Source organism: Rhincodon typus, chromosome 4 (genome assembly GCF_021869965.1).
Source record: "Rhincodon typus isolate 14 chromosome 4, sRhiTyp1.1, whole genome shotgun sequence".
NCBI lineage: Eukaryota > Metazoa > Chordata > Chondrichthyes > Orectolobiformes > Rhincodontidae > Rhincodon > Rhincodon typus.
In genome coordinates, this window is record NC_063335.1 from 17473057 (window position 1) to 17491546 (window position 18490).

The 18490-nt window shown below is 37.9% G+C and overlaps 1 protein-coding gene across 4 annotated transcripts in view; it reads left to right on the top strand.

Annotated features, from left to right (window-relative positions):
- The window catches only part of kcnv1 (potassium voltage-gated channel modifier subfamily V member 1), a 76173-nt gene that overhangs the window by 25723 nt on the left and 31960 nt on the right, over nucleotides 1–18490 (top strand). The window contains exon 1 of one of the 4 annotated variants that reach the window (XM_048595987.1): nucleotides 6574–6714. The exons of the other annotated variants lie outside the window; for them this stretch is intronic. The gene's annotated coding sequence lies outside the window, so the exon portion shown is untranslated. Of the gene's footprint in view, nucleotides 1–6573; nucleotides 6715–18490 lie in introns of those variants that run through there. 4 annotated transcript variants of the gene reach the window in all.

The following is an 18490-nucleotide window of genomic DNA, read 5'->3' on the forward strand; positions in this document are numbered from 1 at the left end:
CTGGAAGATCAAAATTAATTCATCCACTATCTCTAAAGTTATCTCTTTTAAAGTACTTCAATGCAAGTCAGGAAGTCCAACAAAGTTCTTATTTCAATCCTTAATAATTCCATTTATTCAATTTCTTTTATAACAATATTCTCAAGTTCCTCATTTGTTCCTGGATTTTTTTTTGTATCTAATATATTGATTTTTTTTTTTCAAAATGCCTTTGCCATTTCTGTACTGTTTAATATATTTTCTCCTGGTTAAGCTTCTAAGAAGTCAAAGTTTATTTTCACCAATCTATTTCTACTAATATACCTACAGAAGGTTTTGCAATCTGTTTTATGTCCCTTGTTTGTCTACTCTCATATTTTCTTGTCGATTTGTCATTTTTGTTTTACTATCCTTCGCGGAATTGAAAGTTCTTCAAATCTCCAGGCTTGTTATTCTTTCAGGCAGCATTGTAAACCCCTTCTTTTTATTTTAAATAATCTTTAACTTCTCTTAGCCACAGTAGGACCACATGTTCCATGAGGATTTTATTCTTCAAGCGAATGTTTAATCTGTTGCAAGGTTTTTTTTAAAATATTTGTCACTGCTTATCCACAATTATATATTTTAATCTATTTTCCTAACCTGCCTTTGGCAATTCACTTTCACTGAATCAGTCTCAACTTGAACATAAAATTCTATAATAATTTGAAGGACTATTCCGAAGAGGCTCCTTTACAACAAGATTATTAATTATCCTTTTCTCATTGTACAATACAGGATGCGAAGTAGACTGTTCTCTAGTTGGTTCCATGATATACAGATCTAGAAAACTAGCTTTGTTACATTTCCTCCTGCACACTATTACTGAAAATGTGTTTTGCCCAGTCTATATGAAAATTAAAATGCTCCATTATTCTTATATTAACCTTATTACATACACATCTAACTTCCTGAATTATACTCTGCCTGCTAATCCAATTGGTAAGGAACATTGTAACTTGTGAATTTCACTAAAATGTTGTGATGGAACTTAAAGAAATTTGCTTTTGTAGGAGGATTTTCACACAGTTCTAACCTGTTGTGTTCATCATTTACAAAGTCCCAAAGGTCAGGAGAACTATCATAGAGTTATGGAGATATACAGCATGGAAGCAGACACTTCAGTCCAACTTGTCCTTGATGACCAGATATCCCAAATCAATCTAGTCCCATCTGCCAGATTCGGCCCATATCCCTCTAAACCCTTCCTATTCATATACCCATCCAGATGCCTTTTAAATGTTGCAATTGTACCAGCCTCCACCACTTCCTCTAGCAGCTCATTCCATACATGCACCACCCTCTGTGTGAAAAAGTTGCCCCTTAAGTCCCTTTTAAATCTTTCCCCTTTCAGTTTCAACCTATGTCCTCTAGTTTTGGACTCCCGCACCCCAGGAAAAAGACCTTGTCTATATACGTTATTCATGCCCCTCGTGATTTTATAAACCTCTAAAAGGGCACACCTCAGTCTCCAATGCTCCAGGGAAAATAGCCCCAGTTTATTCAGTCTCTCCCTATAGCTCAAACCCTCCAACCCTGGCAACATCCTTGTAAATCTTTTATGCACCCTTTCAAGTTTCACAACATCCTTCCTATAGCAGCAAGACCAGAAATGCATGCAGTATTCCAATTGTAGCCTAACCAATGTCCTGTACAGCTGTAACATAACCTCCCAACTCCTACATTCAATGCCCTGACTAATAAAGGCAAGCATACCAAATATCTTCTTTACCAATGTAACACCTTTCTTTAAAAAGGGAAGGAGACAAAAACAGCAACTATAGGCCAGTTAATTTAATATCTATTACTGGGAAAGTGATATATTCTGTTAGAAAACATGGAATATCTGAGCATTTAGAAATACATTATAATAAAGCAGAGTCAGCATGGCTTCATGAAGGCAAAGGCCTGTCAAATTTATTAGAAAACTTTGATGAGTTAACAAGCAGGATAGATAAAGGGAAGTTAGTAGATGTAATATGTATGGATAATCAAAAGGTGTTTGATAAGATGCTGCACAGACGTTACTTAAGAAGAGCCCATGATGTTGGAGATAGTATATTAGCATGAATACAGAATGGCTAAACAATAGGAGACCGAGAGTTGGAGTAATCGGAGCCTTTTCAGGAAGGAAACCAGTAACTAGTGGAATGCTATAGGACCCAGTGTTGAGGCCTCAATCATTTATATATATATCATACTGACTATGATGAGCAGAGTGAATGTACTATCACTAAGTTAGTGAAGACACAAAAATAGGTCAGAAGGCAAGCAGTGAGGATGACATAAATGTCTACAGAGGGATTTAGACAGGTTACACAAGTGGGCAAAAACACGGCAGATAATAATGTGAGAAAGTGTGAGTTTATGTATTTTGCCAGGAAGGACAGAGGAGCTGAGTATTACTTAAATGGGGAAAGACTGCAGAAAGACTGCAGACAGCACAGAGGCTTTGGTGGTTCTCATGCATAAAGCATAAACAATTAGCATGCAAGTTTAACAGGGGACAGAGAAGGAAAATGCAATGTTGGCCTGTATTTCAAAGGGAATGGAGTATAAAAAGAGGAGAGTTTTGCTAAAACTATACATGACACTATTCAGACTCCAGCCAGAATACTGTGAACTGTTTGGGTCCCCTTATCTGTGGAAAAACATAGTAGCATTGGAGGCAGTCCAGAGAAGGTACATTAAGTTGATCCTGTGTAGGAGGAGTTTTCATATGAGGAGAGGTTGAGTAGATCGGCTTATGACTCTTTTGAGTTTAGAAGAATGAAAGGTAACCTTATTGAAATATAAAATATTCTTAGAGGGCTTGATGTGGTAAAGGCTGAGAGATTGTTTTCCCTTGTGGGAAAGCCTAAGCCCAGAGGGCATAATCTCAGAATAAGAGGTTGCCCATCTAAGATTGAGATGAGGAGAAATGAATCTGAAGAATTCTTTACTGAGGAGGGCTCATTCATTTCCGTGCATTCACGGCTAAGATGGATAGATGTTTTTATCAGGTTATGGGGAAAATATAGGAAAGTGGAGTTCAGTATTATCAGATCAGCCATAGTCTCATTGACTGGCAGCGAGGACTCAAATGGCTAAATCCCTGCTCTACACCTTGTGATCTTATCGTTATCCAGTCTTGAAATCTTGACTGTGGTAAGTGCGGGTTAATAAAACAACAACTATTCCAACTGCATCTGCACCTGGGATTGCCTGCAAAGCAAACATATGTCTTCTGGTAAGAACAGCTTCCAAAACTACAGAGTCCAAAGCTCCATGGAGAGAGATGGCAGAACTGTACAGCTGCATTGGAAACGTAAGAAAAATAAATATTTATGCGATGGATCCAGCAATCTTTTGATGAAATTACCCATAGAAATCACAGTGAAATTTCAGTGGTTTTATTGAGATTAAATGTATTATTACAAAGAATAAAATGAAGCATGTATAAATGCTTACACTGCAGATGGCAACAGTGAGTTGTTTGAACTGCAGCGGTAACTACTTAAGTAATAATAGACAGAAATCACTGTTTGCAATATTACTAGACAAATGCTTAACTTCATCTAAAATCTTCCTTCATTGGCGATATAATGGTAGTTTAGGGACAACACAGGAACAGTAATCAAGCGGTCAGCGTGGTGAGGCTGTTCCACCATCAAACTAAATTAATTATAACTACTACTGCGTATGTTAGCTCTGAGTACAAGACTTGGAAACATAATCCTTAATACTCTTAATTTGCAATAAGTGATCAATCTCAGTTTTAAAATTTCAATTAATCAAGCCTAAAAATCTTTTTGGGGGAGAGGTTCTAGCTTTTCACAGTTCTGTTGTAAATAAGTGCTTCCTGAAATAACCCCAGAATGGCCAAATCCTATTTTTACAGTCTGTCCACACTCATTGCAATGGGTTTTAATTGACTTACTATCTTAATTCTCCATCCAACATCGACCCTGATCTCTCAATCATCAAACTCAGACTGCTCTAGAGAAGTTCCACAGAGGTCAAGGAACAACACATCATCTTTGGCATTTTATGACCTTCTGGAATCACCAGTGAGTTAAAAGATTTTGGGTCATATCCCAGATTTTTGGACAGGAGGTGCTGATAAGACTTCTGCTGTTTCCATTTACATTTCCTTTAGATCTTTCTTCTCTTTCATTTCTTGCACCACAAGCACCTTTTACTTTGTATGGGACAGTCATTCTTTTGACACTTTGTCAATCCTGCCTTCGCTCTATCACAGACTTTCTTGTTTCCTTCTCACCCAAACCCAATTTGTACCTGTTTAAAAGTTGGTATTTCTTAAACATCCTCCTGTTCTTATGTCAATGAACTGAAATAGGCTCAAATTTTGGAGTCTGCTGAGATCAGGAAGGGAAGTAACCTGAAAAAAAAAATGGAAGTTCCTGACCCTATTTTGGCCAAGACAGATTCAGGGTCCAGAAAGGCCACTTGATGCTTTGAGGTAGGCAGCCAATTAGGCACATAAAGTGTCTTGTTACATTTCTGGAATGGAGACATTGTGGAAGGTGAGTCAGTCTCTTGGTACCCAGCATAATTAGGGATGGTACTGCAATTGCCTGGAGGATGCAGCATGCTCAATATATTCCTTCATCTCCAACTCAACTTCTTTCTGCTGAACTAGGTATCACAGAGTACAGCCCACCACTATCATACAGGAGAGCCTAGACTGAGCGTGTTGCAGAAACAGCCTCCAACAGGTCATTCTAAGCATCTCAACCACTTTTTCACAACTTCATTGTTGGATGGTAGCTCTTGAATTCACGTACTAGCAATGGTAGGTTTGCTCTGTTTCAGTGTTGGAGTTTTGGATAGATGTGAACAGTCAAGTCTTTAATGGTTAGCCCTTGTCACACAGGATCTGTCCACAGAGGTGTTCAATGAATCAGTCACAGGAATCATTCACACACCCAGAGGATCTTTTTATTGTGGCCCCAGCTGACCTGAACGTTGAGTTCAGGTCACCTCTTTGCTTTTAGCGAATATGCCTGACTACTGTGAGAGAGGTTTAATTGCCATGTGCATGCAATCTGTAACTCCTGGACCTGAGGGAACACTGCCATACTGCAGAATCAATCACCGTTTCAACCTGTCATACTGTCAATTCCAGGCATAGTCAAACCAGATTGGCTTTATGGGTATAAAGTCTGATGTATTCCACTACACTTTTCAACAAAACCCTACTAAAAATTTAGTGATCGGCAATGAGAGTTTCTGCTGTTGTCTCAAGATGACCTCTGGAATGAGCCTGAAATGAGAATGTTGAGTAGGGTCCCCATCATCAACACAGATAATAGGTGTCCACATATTCCAGTGTCCTCAATGCCAGCACTGGGAAGAAATTAATAGATGCATTCTGCTGGTTTCTCTCACCATTTTACAGGAAATCTATCTCTAGGCTCCTCAGCCTGCCAAAACAGTTTCCCCATCTCTGTCTCATCTGTTCACTTTATTATCTTGAAAACATTGATCGAATCACCCTTTAACCTTCTAAATTCCATGAAACATAACTCTGTTTAAACTTTCCTCATAATTTAACTCTTTGAGACTAAAAGGAAACTTTCTTCCACTTTCAAACTAGATGGTGTACGTGGAAGGGTAGAGAAACGAGAAGTAAATGATTTTAAAGTTGGAATTTTTTTTTAAGAAAAGGTTGAGACAGAGGAAAACGATTTGCATTTATGTAGCACCTTTCACAATCCTGTGGTTTGCCGGAATGTTTCGAAGCCTATTTAGTACTTTTTAAAAGTGCATTGTGCACAAATTCGTGGAGTAAAGATACCCAAAGAGCTCAAAACAAAATAGTCAAAGTGAACGTGAAACGGCAAATAGTCAGAAGGAAAGAAAAGAAAATGATTCGGATATGGGTGCTAACAGAACATTGAACCTTTCTGGTTTAATTTAACACCGGGCAGTGCTCACTCCCTTGTACTCTATGACCCGAGCTGCCTCCTCGCTGCTTTAAGAGTTTGTAGAAACGAGCTGTCCCGGCCGTCATGTGCTCGTCTCTGTCACCCATGTTACAAATACTCACCTTGGCTTGAAAGTTGTGATGTGAATCACTTAAAATAAACGTAGCAGTCAGTCTCGAACGCAGTTAAGCGCCGGGACTTGATCGTGAATGTCTACCTCTGCCACTTTACCGCTGGAGAGCCGTCAGTGGCTGGGAACTCTGCTCAGTTTCTGTCTGCATTTCCGTTGTTAAATAGAGCGCTGCGGCAAGCAGTCTCCCTGGATTGTGAGAGATTGCTTCAAAGTTTTCTCATCGGGGAGTTGCTGCTTGTGCTGGGAACGTGGAGAGATCCGGACGAACTGACTGGAGAAAGTGTTGAAAAGCAGCTTTCAGGAAGGGTGTCATTCTAGCTGGGGCTGGCAGCACCAAAATTCTTCATTTTAACGTGGGGAGGGTGGTCGCAGATGTCATCTGCTTTCCTTAGGACCACGTGTATCGGGAGGAAACATCTGGGAGAAAGCGTCAGTGTAGGAGCAGGGAGCTGCAGTACCGGGTTTTGTCTGAGCGCCTGCGGATACCGAGCACTAAACTACCCGGGACACTCAGTCCTACCATTGGGCTGGCCCCAAACCAGCACAGGGTTCTCCTGGAGCCCGGGTCCGTGGGCAATGCCAGCTTTCTACCTGGCACCTTCATCAGTGAGGAGGACCTGACTCCACACTCAGGTAGGTCTTTCTGCAGTTACGCGCAAGTTTTAATGATGCATATTGCTTCTCTGTCTCCCCAGCGTGTTCCTTACCCCTGTCCTACTCTTAATTGTAGCTTCCAATGCAGTTTGACATCGCTTTAATACTTTATCTGAAAAAAAAACTTTATTTTTCTTTACCTGTCGGAAATCACCTTTTTTTTTTGTAGAGGGTTTTATTACATTTATACCCTTTCCTTTCCCTGCACTTTATTTCTGAAGCACTTCACTTGTGTTTGGCCTCAGTACCCTACCCCGTTTAAACGGCGGAGTAAACACTAAGTAGGTGTTCATTCAGCCTGGATATATGTTTTTAATGCTTCCAAAACTTACTTGAATCAATTTTCCCACAATATACTCTGAGTCCATTCTGTCATGTTTTTAATAAAATCGTGGAAATGTTTCTGGTTCAACTTTGCATCCCTCCCTCAATTACCTTGTTAGCTCTCTCTGCCTGAACTTTTCCAAAAATAATTGCCAATCTTGCTTGTTGTTGCTGTGTCTAGGTGCTTTTGGTTCTATATCTGTTTCTGTGTTCTTTCTAAAATGTGTGTTGTTTTGATATCTGTGACTACAGCTTGGACCAATGTGTAAACTCAAGTGATAAAATGATAACACAATGCTGTGTCAAAATGCCACTTCAAATGCACACCAACATGTGCTGTAATAAGTTAGAAGAAGAAAATTCCAGCAAACGAAATCCATGTTAGGTAGATTTTAGAGCTCACTGCCAATGTTGTCTCAGTGAGTGAACTGACAAGATTCTGGAGCAAGTATTGTAATTTTTGCCACTCAAAACAAACGTGCTTCCAAATCCTACTAAACAAGGATATCATCCTTCAAATGAAGAATCATGACAGATCGTTTTCACACAGAAACAGGCCATTCAGCCTAACTGGACCATACTGATGTTTAGGTTCCACACAATCTTACACCTTTGTTCGTTGAATCTTCTCAACATGGCCTTCCACTCCTTTTTCCTTCATGTGTTTTGTCTAGCTGGTCCTTAAATTACCAAAAGTAGTTACATCAGTTATATCGCAAATTCCACATTCTAATCATTCTCTGGGTAAAGACATTTCCCATTGTCACTAATAAATCCAATGTTAGATTTATGGGCCCTAGATTTGGTGTCCCCATCAGTTGAGATTATCTTCTCTCAATCTACCTTCTTAGACCTTTCCATCAACTTAAATATCTCTATCAGGTCCATGCCCAGTGTTCTCTTTTCTAAAGAAAGAGTCACGATCAGTACAATCTCTCATTTCTGGTTTCCTACATTACAAAAGTTAGATAAGTTCCACTACATTTCAAAACTACTTCATTATCTGCAAAGCACATTGAAACACCTAGTGGTCATGAAAGCCATTATATAATTGCAGAACTTTCTGGGGGCCCTCTTGTGTTGTAGTGGCAGTGTTCATATCCTTGCAGCGAGAAACCTAGATTCAAGTCCCAACCAGTCCAGAGATATATAATATCATCTCTGAACAGTTTGATATTAAAACAAGTTATTTTCTTAATTTGCAAGACTTTATCTTTTTCTTTATTATCTCAAATCATTTTTGCACCTACCTATTTTTTTTATCATAGAAACAATACCTTCTCTCAGTACTCTCTGCAGTCGATTTTATGGTCTGTAACACATTAACGTAATTTCTTAGCTTTCAATCTATTCTTTTACAATTTAGTGTTTTATCTGTATTGTTCTTAATAGATTTATTAATTTGTGTTGTTACTTTTAATGATTTTTGTTTATCTGTTTCCTATACTCCAAGATTCCCCACTGCTCTTCTACTCCATTTAGAGACGTAGGTTGAATCTTTTCACAGAAGTGGTGATCCTGTCAATTGGCTAAAATGTTGGTTCCAAGTCCATTTAGCGTTGAGAAAACAGGACCTATTTGTTTGGTTTGTTTGTTTGTTTTTCAGCCTTCTGGGTGCAATATCCAATCCATTGTAGTTGGTGTTCTGGGTATTTTACCAGAATATTTGTACAGCTAGCTTTAAAAAAAAGTGCAGTGGTATTGGTTTGATGGTTGTCCCATTGAATCAGGAGAATGCAGGGAAGTCATTGCTGGTAAAATTTCTCTGGCACACTTATGTGTCTTTGGTACGCAGTCTAGGTCTCACCACATTACAGGAGTGTTGTGACGACAATGGCTCAATACCCCAGGACTTTAATTGACTTTTGGATTTTTGTCAAATACTCAGTGCTGTAGGTTGTAGAAGGCTGATCTGGAACATTGACATGGTGTTGCAGATTCTCATCTATTGATAACCATTTGTGAGAGGTGACTACCAAGACATGGAAAGTGCTCAATCCAATGCAGAGTATCTCCTTCCACGTACATGGGATGTGGATTATCTGAGTGGCCCAGATCAGGGTTGATATGACTTTTGTTTCGGCAACATTCAAGGATAAGCCAAGTCTTGTGCAGCATAGAAAAGGTCACGAGTATTACTATGAGCTGAAAAGAGATGAATGGCTAATGTTCCAAGGAAGGTTAAAGAAAACGTTACAAAGACTCTCTCTAAAACTCTCTTGAAGTATAGAAGTACTGGCAAATGTGACTGGGAGGAGCTTGCTATGAATCTTCCAAAATGGTGACATTTTCATTAATCTGCATCATGTTTTGAGACAAAACATCTTAATTATGTAGTAGAGAAGGAAAGAAGTTGGAAATTTTGCACTCAGGATCCCCTTTTAGAATATGAGAAGATGGAGGACCTCACTGCTGCCACATTGGGCATATTTTATTTGCTGGAACCATTTTGGGAATTCCTTAGCTATGTTCACAGTCACCAATCCTCTTGTCTGCTATCATTCAAAGCTAATAATACCATGTGGAGAAGAATGCTTATTCAAGCTCCTCAGAAGAAGATAGGCTAAATTGTGATGAATAAGAAACAGGTTTATTACACATTACATTGGAGATACCCATCTCATGAGACAAACAGGCTCAATTTAAGATTAAGTACACATTAATACTTTAAATACATGCTGTCATCACTCAGAACTGTTACAGTAACGCTGTGTACATGAAACACATGCAGAACTTTTTGGACACACGCAGAACTGATTAGCAATTCCCTAGAAGAATATGCTATATTCTGCTGGGCAGAGCTTATCTTGTGATATCAATTAACCCTTTCAAAATTCAGCAAACTTTTCATTAACTGGCACCTGTGGAAGCAGGAGTTGTACCAGTTGATCAAATATTCCAATTGATCAAGAGGTCCACATTAATAAATAAAAACACACATTAAGTAATAGAAACATAGTGCAGGGGGTATAATTATAAGTATTATACTTTATTTACAGCATATATCACTTCAATAATAACTTAAATAAAATTTACCAACAGAGAAGCTTCTCACTCTCACCTTCAGCTGACTACACTAACATCGCAGAGATCGCGATAATACAGTGAACTTCTGCTATTTCAGGTATATAATTTTTGTTGGCTTATTGAGAGTGTATATCTTTTGCATTACATTGCTATTACTTAGTGTGTGTTTTAACATTAATCAATCAATGCAGACCTGTTGAACAGTGGGTACACTCCTGCTCCTATAGGTGCTAGTTAAAATAAAGTTTGCTATACTAACAGTTTCACCCTTCTTTTCAACCCTCCTTCATTGGCTGGAACAAAGATTTTAAATTCTTTTTAGCACACAGCCATGTTGCATTTCTATTAAATCATTGTATTAGTTACATTCTTAGAAACCAAGTACAAGATCCTCTTGAGTTGAAAAAAAGAGGAATTTTATCATTTTCTGATCATGGGAAAATATCATAAGATACAATATCAAACAAACATACAATAAAGGTTTATTTTAAAAGTACAAAAAGGAAAATAAGGAATAAGAAATTTTAAATCAATTCTTTGAGTACTTGATGTGGAAGATTGTAACCTGCGACCACAATTGTATAGTTGTCCCTTATCCTCAGCAGCGCCAAAAATTTGTAGATGTTTTTAAGTTCTTGGTGAATGGAAGTTTCTTCAATTTACTGCATAACTGGGTGCCGTTCTTTAAGATCTTCTCATAAACTGAGGGAGAGAGCAAGCCTTTCCCTTCATCAGTTATGATTCAATTGACCTCTCTCTGCTGAAATTATTTTGTGTGAAATTCAATTCCTTTGTGTATTCCAGTCTCTGGTTTCATTATTTTCATTTGCAACTTGGACAGTCTGCTGGTGACTTTCATCCAATTATTTGAAATGTTCAGAAATGTATAAATTAAACAGAAGGTACAAATTTGAATGACTTGTTTCAGTTCAGCCTGGGTCTTGTTTATAGATGATTTCATGAACTGGCTGAACCTTTGGCTAGGTGGTCATTGTGGTCATCTTGAGTCAGTGCTTTTGCTTTCTATATTAAAAAAGCCCATGAAAGCCCCCAGGCATCAAAACTAGATGATAGAAGTCAAAAGTTGATAATCCATAGCTACTACAGGTAGTTTGCAAATATACCTGGACCAGAATGGGCAATGATACTGAAGTCATCTGCATATGTGTGTACGTAAATTGGTTGACTTAGTTTTGAATGGACTTGCATTCAAGAGTCTTCCGACTAGGTGGCACTTAATACTCTTACCAGAGGACAGTTGATCTTTGAGGTGAACTTCACTTTTGGGTAAATTTTACAAAAAATAGGGCTATCACATAGCCTTGCTTGACACCAGTCCAGGTATTCAGATTTCTCACTCAAAATAGTTAGAGTCGGATCATCATGCAGTAGTTGGAGGATTGTGATGAAGTTTCTTGGCCTTCCAAGTCTCTGGAGAACAATTCACAGAACTGGGCAGGTTAATGAATGAAATGAAAGATTCCTAGAGTTGTACTTGAATTTATTTTTCTTGAATTTACCTGGAAACAAAAATTTATGTTAATGGCTCCCCTGGGAAAGGCCTAAAGCCACAGATTGTCTCTGTCTCTGGCAGGATGTCGTCACCAAAAGAAGTAAGTGGTTTAGGAGAATGTATGTAAACATTTTTCCCTGTCATGGACAACAGCAATATAAATTTATTTTCTACTGCATGATTTTATCTCACATCTGGAAGATTGTTAAAATGTGTCACAGTCCTGAAGTCAGTAGTTGGTGACGTGGGTAGTTATTTTTCCTCCCAAATCCTTAGGATGACTGCATGAAATTTTAAGGTGAGCATAGATCCAGCAATTTTGAAGATTACAGCCAGAGTATTATCAGTGTTACAGGCTTTTTTGCCTTACACCAGTTGGATTTCTTGTTGTAGCTCTCCCATCAATGGTGTTTGACAAAGAATTCTACCACAGAGTGCTGGGGGTTTGCCTGGAAATACAATTTGCCACTGTAGAATCAAGGTTGAGGAATTGCTGAAAATGTTCTTTCCAGCTTTGACAGATGGCATTGTCATCCTTAAGAAGAAAAACACCATCCTGCAAATGAAGGGGATTTTGTTCTTTTAACGTTGGTCTGTTAATGGCCCTGGTAGTTTCAGGAGAGTTTCATGCCACGGCAATCAAGCTGTTGTTGGATCTCTTTTGTATTCCAGGCTTATCTTTAAACATCAACTTTTCCATCTTGACTCGTGACCTTGGATTGTTCCCCCAGGGAGAGAAACCTGTTCCCTTTGTTTTTTGTGCCAGGAGGTCACACATTTCTTCTGTGATTTTTGTCAAACCTGACGTGGTGATGATGATGCTTGAACCCAATGGCCTGGACACAGGTGTCTAATACAGCTGACTCTATTTGATCCCACTGTTCAGAAAGTGAGTTGGGAATGGAAAGATTTTCCAGAATGCTTTTGGAATTCCTCTTTTCAGCCAGACTGCTTTAGGGCTGAGGCATTAATCGTTTTTCCTCTTGGACCTCTTGTTTCTTGTATTTCCTGTGTGTGATGGATGTTCAATACCAAATGAGCAGGTTAATATCATCCACCAGGCATCAATCCTTATATGGATATAGACAGATAGCTGTCACTTAGGTATTTGTGTTTGATTCAATCATTGAAATAATCAAGGAGGAATGGCGCTTTGATACAAGATTCCTGCATGTAGTTTTTTTTTATATTTGTCCTTCTGGTGGAAGACAGTGTTTATTAGTGATTGTGCTGAGCATACTTTGTCAGCAGGAAGACACTATTTGCACTGGCTTTTCCTATGCCATTGTTGCCAGTCATTCATCTCCAGAGATTGGAATCAAGGCTAACTCTGGCATTGAAGTATTTTTTGGATGCAAGTGAAGACTTCATCAAACAAAAACTTTCTTTCCTTGACATCCTCATCCGGTCAAAGATCAAGCATAAGCACTTGATGACTGTGTGGCTATTGCTTACAACTGAGCTGGAGGTGTAAAGTCATGAGCCTTTTATTTATACAACTGGTGTGTTCAGGCAATGCCTGCAAGATCCTATCCTTATGAGCATCATATCAGTTGTATCTTTCCAGTAGTACGTGTATCTCCCTGCTTGTTCCTTCAACTTCCTCTTTCTAAGAAAGTGGGTCTCACAGTGATGTCGACTGAGTGTCATTGACTCACATGCCTTTGACTTTAGTTCTTCTTTCAGAATGGTCACTCATGAAATTATCCACTAATATTCTAACACTCCCTGTTGCAAAATTTTAGAAATTTTTTTTAACCATGAGGTTGATGAGCCAGCAAGATATTTTTTTCCCAGAAAGAGCAGGGTCTATGTTTCAGCACCCTTTCTTTAAAGCCCCTTTGCTGTTTGAGGTGAGCAGAGGGTCTCTGGGAAAGGACTGCTCTATCACAGATGCTGCTACCCATAGGCACGTTTGTCACAACTCAGATGTCCAGTGATCTTCATGCATCTATTTCATGTGTGCAGATTCTTGACTCAGGACTCTCGGGTTCACAGCCTTGTTCCTGATGCCAATTCTCCATTGCAATTGGAATTAGCAAATGTATAGTGGTACAAATATGTCTATACCTTTATTTAATGTGGGACCTTGGGGCACTGTCAGTGTCTACATAGTCTTGACAGATTGGTGGTCAGATTTTGGTGACATGGCAAGCTAAGATAAATGGACTACCTTGCTGCTGTCAAATGACAGAATTTTGTGTTTGTACAACATTTCATCTGATAGAAAAACATTTCAGAGCATGTTACAATGCTACAGAGCAGAAAGTAAAAGTTTTCACTGAAGCAATGGCCAAATAGATTAAATTTAAAAGGACTATAAAATAATTGTAATTACAAAATGAGTAAAAGCAAAATGAAGGGATTTTGGATGAGAATTATGGAGCCTAAATCTCTAGTTGTTAGAAGTTTTTTCTAATTTAGAGAGGTAATGGGAATAATTAATCTTAAAGTACTGCAAGTTGTTATGTATAACAAATGATTTTCAATGTGCAGAATTTTCTTTTCATTCTAGATTTTATTTGAATTCTCTCAGAGCAGTATCTATGATGTGTTTCTGAGAGAACATTTTATAATGGCAACACCGGTTGGGAATTTAAACAATAAGGTGAACTATTTATTCATGAGTTGCAAGCGTTGTTGGTAATGCCAGCATTTAGGGTCCATTTATGAAATAGTCATTGCTAAATGAATTAATTCACTTGCTGTTCAACTTCAATCAACTGACTGTCTTGCTAGGTCATTTTTAGAGGACTTAAACATGTATTAATGAGAGTTTGGAGTCAAATAGGCCAACTCAACAAGGATGTCAGATTTCCCTATGTGATATACAAATATTCAAACTGGAAACAGGAGAATGTCACTTGCCTCCATAATTCATAAATTCATGCTGATTTCTCCCCATGCCCCTCGCCTAATCCTAAAAACGTTTTTTCTTCACTTGCTTATCAAGATACATCTGCCTCAAAGATATTTAAAGCCTATTCTTCCTTTATTTGTTGTGGAAAGAAGTTCCAAAGACACTCTGTGTCAATCTTCATGTCCATCATAAATGAACAACTTTTTAAGCAATAACACTTACTTCTGCAAGTATAGACATCCATTTCATATCCCCCACCACCTTCAAAATACTACAAGACCCTACACATTTCAATTACATCATCTCTTAGTTTTCCAAACTCTAGCAGACACAGACCTAGTCTGTCCAACCACTCCTCATAAAACAATCTGCTCATTCCAGGTATTAGTTTAGTAAGCCTTCTCTGAATTGGATATTAGCCAACATGAGGGATTTTACAATAGTCTGGTCATTTAATCCTCATCATTACTGATTACTTTTTTTTATTACGGATTTATCTCATTCTGTGGTTCTTACACCTTTTAATTTTAGATGAAAAACTCTTTTTTTCAAAGGGATTAGTTATTGCTAAATTCAAATTACAATTCCTTATTTTGCCCATAATATGGAAGTGCTGCATGTAAAGTGTTTGACTAACAGTTTTAAAAATGCATCTTATTTAGTTACAGAAATAATGATTATTTTGTGCTGTTAAATTGGAACTTTGGAACATAGGAAAAGAATTGGGTCATTTATCCGACTAAGTCTGTTTGAGTATTCAGTAGGATCATGGCTGATCTGCAACTGAACTCCACATACTCAACATTACACCGTATTCCTCAGTACCATCAGTTAAAATACATTTCAGTTATAGTTTTGACAATTGATTTGTTGTCCATTGCTGTTGCTGAAGCGCGTTCTAAACTTCTATCACCCTTTGCATGAAAAGATGTTTAGTAATTTAACTCCTGAAAGCCTGAACTCCCCATTTTAAGACTATGCTGCTTAGAAATAGATCTGAATTTTACTGGATCCTAGGAGGTTGGCTGGGATTCATGGGCCAGTGCCGTTGCAGGAAATTAGGTTGTATCAGTTTCCTGATGCAGTTCCAACAACATCCTAGGAGGGATTTCACCTCTGACCCTCAGCTTGTGAATTTTTGATGTTTTTATTCCAACCTGTCCAAGATCCCACAGTGCCCTGCTTTCCTCAGCAATGACCAGCTTTTCCAATACCTCTGCTGAAGCTCCAGAGCGGCTGGCCCTGTGTTTGGAAACCAATTAAGAGACCATATCTCTGGCAAAAGAGCCAAATACTAGTCCTGCTACTAACAACTTTATCCTGGTACTGGGGTCTTCATGCATCTGATTAAAATTCTGCCTCTTACACACCTTCATGCATTTTGCTTTGAGGTTGTAGACTGCTAGTCTGCTCTATGCTGAACATGTGACAACTGCACCTCACTCCCAGCTCACAAGAAATCTAATTTCTAGCAACCATGTAATTCCGTTAATTTACAGATCCTCTTGGACTCCCAAGGACATGCAGACTCTGCAGTCTGATTTCATTTATCAACAGTGACATTTGAACTCGTTCCTTCAGCGCAACGTGGACCATTGTGCAGCTTCCTGGGTTATTAGTCCAGTATTATAACCCCGTTGCTTTTGTCTCCCCTATTCAATTAGTTACATGATCCATCTTCACAATATGTACTTATTGCATGAAGTTCTGCACTGTAGGAAAAAATCATTTAACCTTACATGCACAGATAATATAGAATGGATGTTAGAACTTAGCCTTTAGACCTGATCCACAATATTTGTTGATGCAGTTGACACATTATAACATCAAAATATATTAAGTTGAAACATTTGTAACTCACGCCATGCATTCATACTGTAGGAGAACTCTCTCATTCTAATGAACATTTTATGATTGCCTCTGTTTAACTGTACGTAAAGACAATCATGAGAATATATATGTCTGGAATTGAAACTTGAATTAAGAAATTTTATGTCCAAATGTGTAGGGGAAATTTATAGAAGGACAAAAATTTAGAACCAGTTTCAAGGTATTCCCCTAAATCCATCCAACATTACTGGTCACTCTTGAAGCTTCCCACCCATACATTAAGATGTAAGTTAGAAAATTCAAAAAGCACTGTTTATAGATATGTTCCTTTTTGAGTCGTGATAAACCTTCATACACAGTCTACCGTTTATAATGTGTGAAAAAGAGAAAGCAAGCAATTTGATCACATCATTTGTATTTGGACATTTCGGCCTGTTTTTTGGTAGTATTTACATTAGTGCAAGTAGTTTCAACGTTACATAGATGGAATACTTCATTTAAGTCATTGATATTAATTTTGAAGAACAGTTAAAGAGATTCATTGTTTTCCTACTTATATAGGACAGTTCAAAACACACTCTGATTCAGAGGTGATGAAAAAATCAAGTTTGGTGGCAGTAGAACTGGAGAGCTTCACAGTTTGACACATACGTTCTGTGACAAGGCTTGCAGGGGTTTGAAAATTAGTATGTACTATCTTATTGCTCATAATAAGAAAGAGTTGTGTTCTTTTTCCCTACGGATGTGTGGGACCAAATCAAGGAAATCACCTCCTGCACTAATATCTTAATTATAACTGCAAGCCTTGACAGCTTTTTAAACTTTAAACAAAAATTGTTCAACATTAAAATGGAGGAACGGAAGACTGGCAAGGTGCTTAAATAGTGCTGAACAAAATTATGAATCTGCCAAGTTTGATGATTCAGAAGTAAGTTCTATTTTGTACTGTGGATTAGATGATTTTCTGCTGAAAGAAAGTTGTCCAGTTAGAAGATGACAGAAATATACGGTATGAAAATTAACTATCGATTTTAGCTGCTGGCAGATGGAAAAAGTAATTAGACATCTGTTAAAGGGGAGACTTTCCAGGGGCTTGCTTATGATTAGCCGTACAGGAAGGGGATGATATTAGTGTATAATAGCACATCTGTTCTAATTACGGTGTAGCAAATGAATGATTACAGTGCTCTTCAAAAGGGATATTTTACAATGTGTAACGTTAGATATGTAATTATTACTGACAGTACTTTGAGAATGAAAATCCTCCTGCCAATAATACTTTTAAAAAAAGTCAAGGGGAAATCTCGGTTCTCATACTGGATTGCTTTCTGCTAAAATTATCAGTAGGAAAGATGTCAACCATAATTATTTTCATAAATACACTTTACAGCAATTGAACAAGAGGTCAAAAATGGAAATCTTGACAATTTCATTATTCTCCCAAAACCAGGGAGCATGAGATCAGTTATACTATCTGATCCCTGTTCTTCCTGGAAGACAGCTAATTTTGCACAGATTAGAACAAATTGTGGATTCTGCTAGTCAGTATAACTCTCTGTTATACTTGAATCATCCTGTAATCTGTTTCATATGTTTCATGTCTGCCTGGTGTTCCCCTTTGTTATTCCCATCACTGATAGCCAAAGACCTAAAATGCGTTATTTAACTTACTGAAGTTGAATATTTTCCTTACTTCAGACTTCTACCTTTTGTAAAAGTGTTGATCTCTTTTATTTGAGTACAGCAACAATAGTGTCTGTATTTACAATTCTCACCGCACCCTCTGAGATGGCAATGCTACATAGGTATATATGAACATTATTCAAAAGAATTATCTCTGGAAAACAGGGAGCTGTCAGTCTTTATGGCAGCTAATAGTACACCATCAAATTAGCAAAAATAAATAAATTGCACTGATAGCAGAAAATCTACATTTTCATACCTGCAAACCAAGGGAATAACTTAATGCATTGTACAACAGGATGGGCCACCATCATGCAGAATCCATGCCTGACTCTTCGGTAACTTTATACATACATAATTTGTGTTTTCTGAAATTTGGTGATGAACTTCTTTTTTTCTATGATAGATATACTTACTGAATTCTTTCTTAAAGGCCACAGTACGCAAGCAGTAAAATTGATTATTATTAGTTATTTTTTTCAAGCCTCACATGTTATACTTTGTGGTCTGATGTGCCA